The sequence below is a fragment of the Octopus sinensis genome, linkage group LG1 (assembly GCF_006345805.1).
Source record: "Octopus sinensis linkage group LG1, ASM634580v1, whole genome shotgun sequence".
In the NCBI taxonomy this organism is placed as follows: Eukaryota; Metazoa; Mollusca; class Cephalopoda; order Octopoda; family Octopodidae; genus Octopus; species Octopus sinensis.
The window spans coordinates 197,147,737-197,160,121 of record NC_042997.1 but is presented as its reverse complement, the minus strand read 5'-3'; the positions used below and the strand labels follow the sequence as shown (position 1 = coordinate 197,160,121).

The following is a 12,385-nucleotide window of genomic DNA, read 5'->3' as shown; positions in this document are numbered from 1 at the left end:
TCTATTCGGCACTTTGGCACATTTATCTCAAAGCTATTGAGTCTTCATACACTTTCGTGTGTAAGTCAGATGAATACCTATTAAAGATCAATTCTTCTTTTGACTTCCTCCGTGATTTAATTTGTAACATACAGTGAAAATAAATTTGAATTCTTTCCTCTATACAAGGTTTCATCGTTAATAGAATTTTGAATAATGTTGTGAGGAAGCTCGCTTCACAGTAACGGCATTTCGAGTTCAGTTCTCGGATCTTTTCGGTTTGAACGGCAGTTTTTTTAAATAATTTCCACGTAACAAAACACTTTTAAACTTCGTATACTGGTAGAATGTGTTTATAAAACATCTTTTTCTCTTGGCTTTATTGAGAAAATTCTATAGTTTGTAAGATATTTGTTGTTGTTATTTCTTCAATTTCTGCAATTTCAACCAATTAATGACGTCTATTGGGGTAAAATACATTCTGTGCCGTATGAATATGTCCCTCGTTTAAGAAACAGATTGGGTTTATTTACATTTGTGAAGAAAAAAGATACCCTTCCCCCACCCCTAACCCTAACCCTAAAACAGATTGAAATGCAATAGATCGATACTAGGGTCATAATTACGGGTTACAATTTCATATGACACCGCTAGTAAAAACTGCCGTTCAAACCGAAAAGATCCCAGTTCTCACTTGCGCGACAGATAAGATAAATACTATTTTGTAAGAAAGGGAAAATACTTGATTGTTTCTAATTACTGGTACTTTTATTTTACAGACTCGGAAGGATGAAAGTCGAAGTCAAATCGAGTGTGATTTAAAAGGAAAACGGTGGCACCAAACTAGATAGTGAAGGTGGACGTACTACTGTTTCTGCTATTAACACTACCCTCTCGGTAAGTCATTTTCCCATATTTATTTTCTTTCCATTTATATCGGAAAAAGACAGTTATATTTTAAACATGATATGTATATATATATATATATATATATATATATACATATATATAAAGTAGATTCACCACTTGTTTCTTTGGAATTCGTTAAGTTTATAAACAGCACTGATGAAACCCCAATAAGGGTCGAAAATCGAATGAGTCGCTCGTTATTTTTCAAACTACGGAGAAATAAGTAAATCCGACATGTTTGTAAATGTACGTAGGTTTACTAATATCATACCTTGATACTTTGTGGATTGGGTTCTTCGCTGACAGTCCTCTGTTTTTAAATATTATCAAGCATTCATAGTATAGAATTTAGTAGCTTAAGTTCTTAATAGATACTAGAATTGATGAGTATATAAATGGATTGGCTATTTGTTTATCTGGCATCGTTTAAGTGATGTGCACGCCGCACGCCGCTGGTGAGACCCCGCAAACGGTCCTAAATCGATTAAGGCTCTTCCTCATTTCTTTGTTAAATTTGGTATGTTTGTATGTGTGCATATATAAGAAAGAAGAAGGGAATTGTGTTGACATACATGCTTCCTTTACTCGTCGGACACTAAAGGTTTCGACAATACATTCAATATCAATTATCGATTTGTTTTCACATGGGAAACCATTGCATATTTTTAGAGAACGACATCCAGATTTTTTTTTCCACATTCGTAACAGCAAACATCTACGTACTCAGTTAACTGAGGCCTTAATTGTATTCAGTTCTCAACTAAATGCTATGGCATTCGAATCCTTTACAATTTACGTCAATCATTCCTTTCGAAATGCGATATATGTCACAATTCTCAATTTCAAATATTTCTCAAAAATTAAGATTTTTTTATTCAAGTATAAAATATTATTAGTAGTCTTATTCTCTTTCATGTCTTCAAATGGTAAAAAAAAAAATGCGTTCAAATGAAAAATCACATTAGTAATTAACTGCCTAATAAACACAGCAGAGAGATTGATTATTAGATACTCTGCATGTAAACCTAAAATGAACTGTCGATGAATTAAGCGGCCTTCAACCATCGAGCTCAGTTAATATATATTGATTCTATCTGACACAAGAGTAAGTCTCCCAGCAGCTACTACCGTTTCTGTCTGCAGGATGTTGTCAGAAATCTTTCTTCCTAATTGATATATTGCAGGTGTCGATTTTTGTTTTTTTGGTTTTGTAACACAGTTTTTTTTTTGTTTGAAACTGCGGGTGTATATTATAGATAGTGTACACTATATATATATATTTCATTTGTAAGTAATGTAAATCGTAGGGAAATCTGACGTGGTGTTTTGATGAGAAAATGTACTGTTATTTTGAAGAGACTTGTATTTCTTTCATGTAAACGTTTAGGGTTATTTTATGTAGAACAAATATGTAAAACTGTTGCAGAAGTGATATACAGGAGTGAGGCAGGTACGAGTTTACCTGCATAGATTTCTTTATTGGCCACGTAGGGCTAAACACAGAAGGGACAAAATACAAAGTAGAGCTTTTTTGGGGGGAAGAAGAGAAAGGGAAAAAGGGGATGCGAATTCCGATCAAAATGGGATCGTGAAAAGAAAAAGAAAGTGGGGCCGATCAGTAGGGATCGTGTATCACATAAATGTCAATGTAAAAAGGGAAAGAGAATTATCTAACCCCCGTGATTTTAGTAAGGATTCAATTCTTTATCTTGAGAATGAGGCTGAATATGTCAGGCAGTAGAACGAGGCGGGAATCTGCAACCGCCTACATGATGTGACGGTAAAACAAGATGAGAATAGTAGGAGGATTATATTAGTGTATAACGGAGTTAGGTTTGCTATAAATTTATATATCTATATCTCTCTATCTATCTCTCAATCTCTTTCTCTCTGTCTTTCTCTCTCTCTCTCTCTCTCTCTCTCTCTCTCTCTCTCTGTATATATATATATATATACACATACTTAATTTTTCTCACAAAATTTTATTAATGGCTAGCATATTAAAAAACCTTCTACGGTGATAATTATATATATATATATATATATATATACAAATTGAGACAGGGGTTGTAAATGCAACCTTCTATGGGATAACGTATATCCAATATGCTGCTAGTGAAGTACCCAACAAAGTTAATACATAAATGTTAATGATTGCGATGCAATCAATTCATTTACGGTATTATATGGGCAAAGGTAAAATGATTTACCACAAATTACTAATACAAGATAAGAAAATGGAGAAATACATCTAAACCAAATATCAATTACCAGATAATACTCAATCACATACTTTATTAAACCACCACATAAGAGACTGTAGGGTTAAATATAAAAAGCAGAACACATCAGTGTACATAAAGGAATGTACATAAGCATGTGACGGCTGGCGGTGTTCATCGTGGGATAGGTTAAACTGGCTCCGACCAATGAGACCACTACGCTCCTCACGTATGCTGACCCGGCAGCCGGCCGACCGGCCGCTGTCGAGCGTGTTCCAGCAGCAGGTTAAGTTATGCTTCTGCCTGCAACCCAATATGACCCTTTTGTGTATTATGGCGCAGACGCCATCGCTGTAATCGTCTTTCGCTGTTGAGGTGAAAGGTTCGTCTCGGAGTTTCAGTGAGAATATAAGTTCACGTGTACTCTTCGGTCACATGTATTGTCGACCGCATTTCATTTGCTTAAGTATATTGAACTATATAAACAACTTGGGACAATCACCCCCCACACCACCACCACCACCACCACCAAAACACGACCAAAGAAATTAAAATTAGAATCGAACGTATCACTTATATGAAAATTAAAATGTCAAATTAATTTCCCCTATCTCACTTACTTCCACTTTCTTCGCCTTTCATCCTCTTTCCAACTACACCCCTCTTTCCATCCATCTTCCCTTTGTATCTAGCTATTCATCGTTTTCTCCCTCTCTCCCTCTCTCTCCCCCTCTCTCTCTCTCTCTCTCTCTCTGTATATACATATATACATATATAGAGAGAGAGGGCGAGAGAGGGATAGATAAATAGAGGGAGAGGATTGCTAGAGAGACAATTAGATAGATAGATAGATAGATAGATAGACAGATGTGTACGTGTGTATGTTTTGTGCATACTTACACCGTGAGCCTCTGTCTATACATAAATGAATATAGTATATAAGTATGTGTGCGTGAGTGAGTCTGTGTGTGCATGAATATGTGCAAATGTGTGCGTATTGTGTGTATATGTACACATATCCTTTTTTTCAACATAAGCTAAACTTCAAAATGTTCTCATTAACCACAGGTAGAATACTCTCTCAGCTGGTTTCCACGCTACTTTGGCTCAGTATTTTCCATCTCGTTCTTACGATGGTACAAATATAAACGGCATAAACTTGTGCAACCTTAGAAAGTAAGGGAATGTATATAGCAGGTTTTTTTTTTAATACTGGGAGTATATTGTATGACGAGAATTTTTGCTGAAGAGAAAGTCGTATATTTTCAACCGGAAATTCATATCCGATATTTAAATCAACAGCGAACGTCATGAACGAGCCAAGCGGATTGAATATCGACTTAGTAGTTTCAATCATATAATCTGTACCTATAGCATAAATCGATTATTAAGTCACAGAGCAGTTGATATCGGTAGTGATTAGATCCAAGTATCATAACCGATTTCTACAGTGAGTTGAAGAGAAAACATGTTGGAGCGACAAGCAATGCAGTACGCCGAATGAATGCGAAACCTGATATTGAAAATGGAGAAACACAGTTTTCTTCCAATCGTATTCGTTTATTCACATCCTTCTGCTTGTAAACTATAATTAAATAGACTTACTTAACTATTATTGTTACACGTAGTACATAGATATCGATCGTAGCTGTCAACTTGTAAATGGAGGTAGTACTAAGATGTCATCAGCTTGCGTCATAAAATCACACCTTAAAAAACAGATGTGCGTTGAATGAAGACGTTTCCAGAACAGTGTCCCATTGTTGTGAAATTGCAATTATAAATATCAATAGGGAAGGAGGCAGTAACTATACCTATTGTCAACAGGCATCAATTAAGATTTACTGTCAACGAAATGGAGGTTAGCTGGAACTTTCCAACAGAATACTTTTAATGGTGAAAAAATAAAACCATAAAATGGAAAAAAAATAATTGATTAACGATGGGAATATACAACAGGGTGAATCATTAGGTGGTGTTTGTTGGCTATATATATATATATATATATATATATATATATGTGTGTGGTGTGTGTGTGTGTGTGTGTGTGTGTGTGTGTGTGTGTGTGTGTATGTATATATATTATATATATGTGTATGTATGTATATATATATGTATGTATGTATATATATGTGTGTATGTATGTATATATATATGTGTGTGTGTGTGTGTATGTATATATATATATTGTGTGTATGTATGTATATATATATATATGTGTGTATGCATATATATATATTTTATATAACGTGTGTGTATGCATATATATATATTATATATACGTGTGTGTATGTATATATATATTTTATATACGTGTGTGATGTATATATATTTTATATACGTGTGTGTATGTATATATATATATATTATATACGTGGGTGTATGTATATATATATATATATATATATATATATATACGTGCGTGTATCTATATATATATATATCTATTATATACGTGTGTGTATGCGTATATATATATAATTGTGTGTATACATATAAGTATAAAAATATAAATACGTATATATATATATATATAATATATATATATATATATATAAGTATAAAAAATACGTGTCTGTGTGTGTGTGTGTTATTGAACTGCAGCATTATTGTAAAAAGGTAAACGGGGTTTATGAATAAAACGTCTGATGGTGAAGATAATGAAGGCTTTGACTATTTTAACGATAATTAAATATTGCGATGGCCATTTGAGATTTCTAAAGAAAAAAGTGTGTATCTATAAAAAGTTTATTAAAATGTTACGTTCAGATGACTGAACGATATTATTTTTATATTCAGGTTTGACATTTACTGCGGAGTATTGTATACCTCTGTTGTTTTATAGTTGCTTATTGCTTTCCAACAGAGCATGAATGATATCGAGCAAATTGCAGGGTTCTGGGTATTCTTTTTATCATGCGAACAAAGGAAGATATATGGCTGCAAACAGATCGTGAAATTGTTCGTAATTAAGCCATTTTAAGCTCACACGAGAACATACTACCAATTACAACCTTTTGTAATGAGGTAGGGATGTATGTAAAATCTACAATTGCAAGTTCATTATATATACAAAAACATAGAAAGAAGTGGATTCTGACTAAATCATTCGAAATCAAGAGACAGGTTAGTCACATCTTCAAAGGAACAACACTAATAATCAGGGAATGGTTAAAAGTACAGGAAAGTTTTATAACCAATGTATTATTCTGATTTCGGTTGGGAATATGTTTGGGGAAAATCAAAGAATACAAGACCTCTTATGTTCTTAGCGTGAAGTGTTAAAGAGAGATATTCTTTCTCGAAACTCAATGTCAATAACGTGGAAGGTTTTATATCGCCATTTCTATGTTTCATTGCTGACATTAGAAAGAAATGTCATATAATTCTCAATTACAGCGGAGAACCTATAATGGAGTTCAACTTTAAATTATCCATGCAATTAGATATTAATCTTATTTCGGTAAGAATATAAATAAGTCTACAACTGACCAAGGAGACAATGCTAAATTTAATCACACTGACTACAGTACTGTTTCTCGATGGTATTTATAAAAAGGACCCATTTTGATCTTGCGTAAAATCATCAAGAAAGGGAAATACCATTTTATCTTTTCATCAGTTTTATTAATCTTCAAAGCCAATGTGTAACTTATGAGTTCCATTGCAAAAACGACTGGTCTACAGAGTGTAGTCTAGAGTTTAAGCTATGCTTCTATTCCCACATTTTGTAGTATAACTGGGAATGACTGTTTTTTATCTCTAAATACGAAATAACATCGTTGTCGATGTAACTGTGTAGTTTGGATCCTGTTTCGATATCTCGGAGTGTCACCAGGGAAACTGCCTTCAGTTGCACTCTCTTGTTGACCAAGGCAATGAAGAGATTTTGGGGTATATTCGTATGCATTTATGTGTGTATATCTATATATATGTCTGTCTGTCTGTCTGTATGTATGTGTGTATGTGTGTGTGTGTGTGTGTGTGTGTGTGTATTCTTCTATTTTTAATTAGTTAAGTTCTTCCTCTGAGGAAGCTGCTTTCTAACAAAGATAAAAAAAAACTTCATTTTTGTAATGTAGATAACGAAAACAAGGCCAGATTTTAAATTTCCTTGATTATATGCGTAGTGGGAAGTGTTTAGGTTATCATAACAGGGAGGGTATTTAGAAAAAGGACCCATTTTGATCTTGCGTAAAATTATCAAGGAAGTGAAATACCGTTTTATCGTTTCATCCTGTTTATTAATCTTCAAAGCCAATGTGTAACTCATGAGTTCCATTGCAGAAACGACTGATTTACAGAGTGAAGTCTTGCATATGTTTACTCTTCCACATACAGACGTGCGAGTTAGTTGAGTGATTTCTTTTTCTGAAGTCCTCAACCATATCCAGACGTCAGCTAGGATTTTACTCGCAAAACCAAGTGCACTGATTATTATTGGCATAAACGCAAATTTGTAATCTGGGCGTAGAAGCTGCAGATGTTGAAGCAGATGTCCATAGTTATCCTTTTTCTATTTGGTTTCAAAGAGATATTCACATCAGGAGGAGAGTCGGTTGCTTTGATAGTAAATACTTTCTCTCGTCTATCTCAAACAACAAAATTCTAGTTCATGTAGGAACGTATGTATGAATGAATGCATGTATTGTGAAATTCATATCGACTGGCTATTTACTATTTACAGTTTTGCTGATCACTTATTCCACCAGTTAGCAAACTTACGCTTTTAAATTTTGTATAAGAAAAGAACAACCTTATTAAATGAAAAGTAGATGGTAGTTCAGTTGTAGTTCACATATGTTGTAAAAATCATAATAGAAAGGGATTTCTGTTACAACCGTGTTTCGTGGTCTGCTACCACAACAGGTCCTTTATAGAATCCAGTTAGCTCAAGACATCATCAGGAGGAACCACGTCTGGTTTCGGCCCCTACTCTTCTACGGTTTTCACGTGGCGCGCCCCCTCCCCCTTTGGAGGTGTCTTCAGCTCTGGTGTTGGGTGCATGTCTTCTTTCTTCTGTTCCCTGGCCTCTTCGATGTAGCGTCAACGAGTGTCAGCCGGCGACTGACTGACTTGTCAAATATTTTCCCTTTAAGTACCTGGCGCAAGGCTCCAGAAGGCAGCCCCAGCAAGTTCTCACGTGACACTGTCTCAACTTTAATTGACCAATGAAGGCGCGTAGTCTTAGAGAAATTTCATGAAATACTTTAAAAGTCAGAATAATGTCTTATAAAGATATGAGCAAGATGTAGGATGCCAAAGATAGAACAAATTGTACCAAATATTCAAATTAAATAAATTATGACGATAGAGTGTATAATAAAAGAATAGCGAATAATGTCAGTGAAGACTGGATTGAATGCATTGAATGAAACGGTAAGTAAATACAGGTCAATGATCGGTCAAGTGTAAAAATATACAGAGGAAATATTCAGCAGTTAGTCAAATAGTCTGAAATGAAGGCTAAAAAGTTTTTAGTCATAAATTGTGGTGAAGTCTCGGCTGACGTATTTGTGTAGAAATGTCCATGTATGTATTTGTGTATTTGTGTCTGTGCCGTCTACTCATAGATATTTATATGAGAAACCTACTAAGTATATCATGTTCTCCAAAGTATTAAAGTTAATGTTATGGATCGGTTCAACGTAAATATTGATAATCTAATTTATATAGTCTGGTAAAGTAAAATTTAAATATCGGAATTCGTACATGTATGTATATGCGTACATCTCTCTCTCTCTCTCTCTATCTATCTATCTATCTATCTATCTATCTATCTATCTATATAAACATATACATGCATACATGTGTGTGCATAAAATTCTGCGTGGCGCCTTGGGCAAGTATCTTCTACTATAGCCTCGGGCGGGCCAAAGACTTGTCAGTGGATTTAGTAGACGGAAACTGAAAGAAGCCCGTCGTGTATATATATATAATATATATATATATATATATATATATATATATATATATATTATATATATATATATATATGTAGGTTTGTGTCTGTGTTTGTCCCTCCACCGATGTTGGTGTTTTATTTCCCCATCAATTAGCGGTTCGGCAAAAGGAGAGCGATAGAATAAGTACTAGGCTTACAAAGAATAAGCTCTGGGGTCGATTTATTCGATTAAAGGTGGTGCTCCAGCATGGCCGGTGTCAAATGACTGAAACACGTATAAGAGTAAAAGAGTATACGTATATGTGTGCATAAAATTATGTGTGTATATATATATATATATATATATATGTGTGTGTGTGTGTGTGTGTGTGTGTGTGTGCATACTCCTACATGTATGCTGCTGTGTGGAAGGATAATAAACGTTTCTTTAATTGCTGGCGTCACTAAGTACTGTGCAAATGCAATCAACATAACTTGCAAGAAATTAAGTTAAACGAACTGTAGCATACTTATAGTAAATTGCCGGCAAAAATTTAGCTGTAGAAATCAATTATGCACTCTATGAACAAACAAAACGAAAGTATAAAATAAACTCAGTGTCAATGTAAACTAAATCTCCGTTATGACATCCTAAATACTTCCCACTACGCACATAATCAGGGGAAGAACGGTATTTTTGTCTGAGAAAAACCTTATTGGTTTTCGCTTTAAATGCCTTTTCTGATAATTTAGACTGTTTCGTCAGAGATCTAAATAAGATAAAAGATAATCATTTTGAATGTAATATTGAATGGGTTTTTCCTGTTTTCTCATATAAACTTCAGAACTGAATCTGATGTTGGTGGTGGATACTTGGCGATACTTGGTCTCATCAATATACTTGGTACAAATTTTGCTATAAATCTAACTCAGTTGTTGGTATTGAATCTATCTATCTATCTATCTATCTATCTATCTATCTATCTATCTATCTATCTATCTATCTATCTATCTATCTATCTATCTATCTATCTATCTATCTATCTATCTATCTATCTATCTATCTATCTATCTATCTATCTATCTCTCTATCTCTCTCTCTCTATCTATCTATCTATCTATCTATCTATCTATCTATCTATCTATCTATCTATCTATCTATCTATCTACCTCTGTCTCTCTCTATATATACATATATGTATGTAAATGTGTTTCTTTGTTATTCTTAAAAATGATTTATAACAACAAACCCAATTTATCAGACATACTGACACACATTTGCAGATGCATGTATATGACTGTGCTTATATTGTAACCTTGTAGGTCTTGAAATTCGACAAATAGATATCGATAACATAACTAACAGGCAGAAATCAATGTGGTGGAAGATGTGATAAGTAAAAATTGTTGAAAGTGATATTGTAGCGTTGCCACAGCCCAATGCCTGAAGCTAATAAAAAAATAGAGTGAGCAGCTTTTGTTTTCACGTTTCCGTTATGTGAAGTAAGAACGTAAAATATGAAACTCTATGCAGAAATTTTCGTGGTAAACGCGCTTCAAAGAACTACCGAAATTTTCATAGGTCAGCTATCACACAGGATGAGTTGACATATAAGGAGAATAACAGTGTCATACTATACCAGTGACATGTTCAACAGCGATTATGTCACTTGGTTAGAGAGTGGCTTAATTTGGATATTGAGCAAAAATAAACCATCGAAATTATTGTTATAGTATTTATTACATAAAGAATTTTTTTACATTGTATAGGCCCAGGAGTGGCTGTGTGGTAAGTAGCTTGCTTACCAACCACATGGTTCCGGGTTCAGTCCCACTGCGTGGCATCTTGGCCTAGTGTCTTCTACTTTAGCCTCGAGCCGACCAAAGCCTTGTGAGTGGATTTGGTAGACGGAAACTGAAAGAGGCCCGTCGTATGTGTGTGTGTGTGTGTATGTGTGTCTATGTTTGTCCTCCCAACATCAATTGACATCCGATGCTGGTGTGTTTACGTCCCACTAACATAGCAGTTCGGCAAAAGAGACTGATAGAATAAGCACTAGGCTTACAAAGAATAAGTGCCGGGGTCGATTTGCTCGACTGAAGGCGGTGCTCCAGCATGGCCGTAGTCACGTGACTGAAACAAGTAAAAGAGTATATATTCCTTTATTTTAAAGGGAAACAACCACAACTTCCGTTGACAGTTGTACTGAGCTGAAAAACAACCAGAAATAGAATTTACTGATAAATAATTTCAGTTACATGTCCGCCTACATCTTTGAATGTGCGTGTGAACCAATGCGAGAATAAAATAACCATCGATCGCAACGAGCTACACGAGACCGCCACTTGACGAAAATCTTTATCTTGCTAAGTTCGACGACATTCGTCGTTAATTGGCTGTTCGGTTTCAAAACCAATAATTACAAATTCATTTCTGATATTTTCCCGAAGAAGTTGAATGACTGCTGATCGAAATTCCTCGTATATTCAGGTTTGACATCAAATCTATTTTTACAGAAGTATCTTGAAGAATAAATGATACAGAATTCTGTCCATTCCACTCTGTCAAGTGCACCAATTTAGAGAAGAAACAAGTCTGCGTTTTGTGATAAGCATTCCAATTTGAAAGACTTTTCTACTTCAGAGATGCAAAATAGTTATTATCGAGTGTGGAAATAGTAACTTACATTCAACTTCACTAGAAGACTGCCTGTCGTATAAAGACGATCTTTCACAGATTATAGAATTAATAAGAGACTGTAAGATTCACGGTCAAAAGATCATAGATTCGATTTCTAGTCCAACTAACGAGTTGTGTCCTTATGTAAACCGTTTCAATCTACACAGCCTCAGTCGACATAACTGGAAACGACTACCCGGTCAAACACCCATACACAAGTATGTGTGTCCATGTCTCTATGCATGCGTGCCTATGCTTATTTTTATGTGTGCGTTTGCGTATTTGTGTGCGTGTTTGCGAGTGTATGATTGATAGAAGCGGTGAGAATTATAAGATTCTTGATGTGAAACCATGTGTTGAAACAACATTAGGTCAGTAAAAATGGTTTCAAATTTTGGCACAATGCCTGCATTTTCATGGGAGATTGTTAGTCGATTACAGTGACCCCCTCGTGCTCTGCTGTTATCTATTTTATCGACCACGAAAGGAAGAAAGGCAAAGTCAAACCTCGAGGAATTTGAACACAGAACATAAAGATAGACGAAAGGCCGCAAAGCATTTTGCCCAGCATGCTAACGGTTCTGCCAGATCCCCTCCTTCAATACCCCAGTAAAAATAAACACAGACTACTGTAATTTCCTTCCTTTATTTCTAGTCAATTGGTGCAGCCCTCTATCCTACCAGCTGGCACACCCTCGATGTTCCGCTGGG

At 35.0% G+C, this 12,385-nt stretch overlaps 1 long non-coding RNA gene across 1 annotated transcript in view; it reads left to right on the top strand.

Moving 5' to 3' along the window:
- Positions 1-756: 756 nt before the first annotated feature.
- The window catches only part of LOC118766496, a 293,006-nt gene continuing 281,377 nt past the window's right edge, over positions 757-12,385 (top strand). Inside the window, exon 1 of the long non-coding RNA XR_005002432.1 lies at positions 757-876. This is a non-coding gene — a long non-coding RNA (uncharacterized LOC118766496). The remainder of the gene's footprint in view (positions 877-12,385) is intronic.